Genomic DNA, 4368 nt, shown 5'->3' with positions numbered 1-4368 from the left:
TTGTTGTGTCACCGTGTGCTGTGCTGCAATGTTTCACACTGACAATCACTGGTATCGCTTTCACTTCAGGTGCTTAAACAGTTTATTGTAATGAAGGGCTCTACTTGGGGCAAATGGAATTAGAGACGGAGAAAGGAAAGGTTACACTCACTCGTGGAACATACACACACACACACACACACACTGTGTGAACTTACACACACAAAGACACTCTGACAAGACCTGTGGGCAAGGGCGAGGTCAGGATCTGCTTGACGGCCCTGCCAGCCCGCTGACCACACTTGTGCGGCCCACTCAGGGTCCTGCACTGCACACACCGACCACACGCACAATACACACTCAACAATACCACATACTCACACCCCACGGACAGGCAGATCGCAGTACCTGGAACACTAGTGCAGGTACTCCTTTAAAGGACGGGAACAAGGTGCAGAGAATCAGGAAGGGGCGGGGCCTGGACAACGGTGCATATTGTTACAGGTTTGTAGATATAATGAATAGGAATGAATATGAATGAATTACTGGTAACGAAATTTGACTACATTGACCAAACTGTAAATAAAAATAATGTTAAATTTTACATCTCTTCGCAAAAAAAGCAACATACATGAATTCTGAAAAAAGGTGGGGATACAGCTGCTGTCAGCCACACTTAAGAAACAGAAAGACCCTAGTGTGGAACAGAATAGGTTTCATGATGAAGGAAAAAATGTGCACACGCCACAGAGCTTGGCAGAAGAAGCAGTGGTAAATAACAAGTTAGATGAGGGGCTGCAGGTGTCATGTGTGTGTGACAGGCGATCAAAAGCTGCCCTCATGCCACCCTGACAGCTACTATGGCAGAATCACTATGTAGCATAGCCAGAGCAAAATGGACGTGGAAACCCCCAACTTTTTCTAGCATGTGTTCTCCTGTTTTAACTGGAATGCAAGACACTTTTCCCATAAAAGTATTTTAAAATATTTATTATTATTTCTATTATTATATTTTTCTTCCATAGCAGCTGGAGGCATATTCTGTGTAACAGTAAAGCTATATTTAGCCATCTATTTATGGACTGCTTGGAAGGTATCTATAGAGATTTTTTTGTGTGGAAATTGCCAGCACATTGCTGTATTTTACAACAACAACAAAAAATGCCTCAGCCGATGCACCTTTGATCAATAATCCTCAACTTTAATGCAGGTGACACCACATAAAATACAAACCATTCCCAGGGGGGTTACAGTCTCCAGGTTTGCATTGCCAGAAAATGAACAGGGGCCATAAAATGAACTCCATGCTCCCTCTGGCTTGTGTAGGTTGTTATGTTAACAGACTCCTGACCTTCTGGCAGGGCGGAAGCGCTGGGCAGGGTGAAGGGTACAGCTGTCCGGAGTCAATAATCCAGACAGGCAATATTATATTTCACAATATTGACAAAGTTCTGTGGATGCAGAACAAAACATCTCAACCGTAAAGAAAGAGGTCCAGTTGCCATGTCACAATATACTATACAGTATTATGCAAAATGCAGCATATACCTGAACATGCACATTTGCTGTGAAAACATCATTGACCCATAGAGATTTGGACTCTGCAAATCCTCTGAAGGTGGTTTGTGGTATCTGGCACCATGACAAAAGCAGCAGATTCTTTAAGCAAAGTTTCCCAACCCTGGTCCTGGAGGAACATCTGCTAGTAAATTTTCATTCCAACCCACATGGCTTCACAACCTGCCACACTCGTTATTCCGCCATTACGAAACACCTAGGCTTAATAAAAGTAGGGTTGGGGTGAAGTTGGAAAAGTTGGTAATCACTGCTTGTACATCATGAGGGCTTCACAGATTGGACTTGTTTTCCATCACATCCCACAGACGCTTGATTGATTTAAGTTTTAGGCATTATGTGGTCCAATTTAACACATTGAACTTGTTTGTTTGAAGGATACAAAGTCAATACAACCTCAGATTCAGTGAGTAATTTCCCATCATGATGAGCATTAAGGAGCAACTCAGGGTTAAGTGTCTTTCTCAGGGACACAATGGTAGTAAGTGGGATTTGAACCTGGGTCTTCTGGTTCAAAGGCGAGTGTGTTACCCACTAGGCTACTACCACCCTGTTCATTGTGGAGTGATGGCTTGCAGCCAGCATAGTAATATACTGCTTGGACACCTATTGCACACTCACTCTACCCTGGAAGGGAGTCCCTTTCTGACTCACACCTTCCCGAGGATTCTTCCTTTTTTTCCCTTCATGAGTTTTACCTTGTGTGCAGAAAGGGTTAAAATGTGGAAAGTGTCAATAGTTGGGCCTGTCAAAGCCCATTGAGACATACTGTATGTGATTTGGGGCTAAATAAGAAATAAATGTTGTTGTTGAACGCTAAACCCTCACAGCTCCAGTGAATGAAACCTTTAATCAGTCACTATAGAGGAAATCCAATTTGCTTTTAAACTGTAGGCTCTTGTGATAAAGTTATAATGATTGTGCAACAGACTGGAGATTCTGCTGATGTGTTGAGTGAATTGTGAAAGGACAGGAAAAAAAATTTATTAGTCAGAGTAACGTTGAGCACTCAACACTTCCAGGACTCTACAGTGGGATGGAGTTGATTATGTGTCTAATGCATGTGGCTACTTCGCTCATTTCCCAAATCTGTGAGCTCCAGCTATCTTGGTGTGATGTAATTAGATGTGTCACTCATCTTATAAAACCATCTCACTGAAGCGCTGCTGGCGAAAGGATAGACGTCCTGAAAACAGTGAAACCTTGCATTAAGCACTGGTGTGCTCCAACTCGTGCTCATAAATGTTAGGGAGCAAGGTCTTGTGATTCCGTACTTCCAAATTGCTTTCCCATTCTGCTTGGTAAGCAGTTCATAAACGAGAAACAGATTTTGGTGGTGCACGTTCTTCGCGCTTTATTGGGTGCGCGTCCCCAGCTTCTTGGGAGAGGGGAAAGAAGAAGCTGGCCGCACATAAAGTGCCCTGCCATGTTAGTTACGTGGGCCACCCTAACAAACGTCAGCTTCGGCTGGAGGTGAGTTCCATCACAGGAGAAGCTGCTCCGAGCTGCGTCACGCCAGTGTTCACGTCACTCAGGAGGAGGACCGTCCGGGTTCTTGCGTCCTTTCGGTGTTTTTAGAGCGCCTTAAACATTCGTCATTCGACGTATCAAATGTCATAATATCAAGTAAAATGTTTTTTTGCATCTGGCTCATCCTGTAAGCTGGCATCATTTGACGCATGCTTCCAAAAGAAAGAATCCAGAAAGAATCGTGACAGAAGCACTAAGATCAGACCTGATCTGACTGGATTGTGATTGGTGTAGAAGTGAGGCTCCGCTTCTGAGCAGCAGTGGTACACGGCCCATAGTCTGAGAAATGCTGGTCTAAGAGCATTCACGCCACCCAGTGGAATTGTCATGTTACATTGGCTTCCTCACTTCTTCATGGGTTACACAACAGACACACAGTGTCCTCTCAAACAATAAAAATGTTACAAGGAATATCACTTCATTTTTTTACTTTTCTTTTTTATTTTGCAGAGAGAATAGATTCAAGCCCCAGTTCTACTGGGACTCAGGATTTAAAAGGCTGTAGAGGTGTGTCATGTCTCGGGGTGGGGGCAGGAAGGATTCGCGGGAGCAGGACATTTGGAACCAAGGATTTATTATGAATGCAAACAAAAACGTCACGAGGGCCAAAACAAAGGGAAACAAGGGAGCAACAGAAACTGACCCGAATGCATGTGGAAATAAGGCCAGGAGCTGAAATCAAACGCAAGGTAAGTAACAGAGTCCACATTAGTGCTGCAGCCACGTTCTGTGGCTGCTCTGTCTATTTGAACGGGTCCTAATTGCCCCAGCAGAATAACCTTAGGTGGACTGCTGTGTGTGTCCAGTTCCCGGGAGTCACAAGGTGCCAGTTAAATTATAATTTAAATTCATTGAAAATGGCTGAAGTTTGTTCACTCATTGCCTTTAGAGTTTCGAGCAGCATCTACCTAAAAGATCAATATCTGGTCCACAGATTTTAAAAATCTGAAATTGTAGAATTTCTTGTTGAAAACCTTGCAAACAGACACGTCTTAATAAACCTGTGTCCATGATTACTACAGGGAGTTTATGAAACTATAGGCTAGTCAGTGCATGCAACAGGAATTTGGGTCTTGGGTTGCCATGTTGCATCAGTAATGAAATGCGAAACATCACTGACTTTTCTAGTATTTCAAGTTCATTTTTTAAAAATGAGAATTAGGAAGATTGATTGTTCATTTCCATTCTCTACATAAAAAAATTCCCATTGGCAACTACCAGTCTGGGACAATTTCAGGAAATATCTACACCTCAATGCCAACGGAAAAACACACAAGGCTGCTG

Source organism: Denticeps clupeoides, chromosome 13, assembly GCF_900700375.1.
Source record: "Denticeps clupeoides chromosome 13, fDenClu1.1, whole genome shotgun sequence".
Taxonomy (NCBI): Eukaryota; Metazoa; Chordata; class Actinopteri; order Clupeiformes; family Denticipitidae; genus Denticeps; species Denticeps clupeoides.
Note: the sequence above shows the minus strand (reverse complement) of the source record.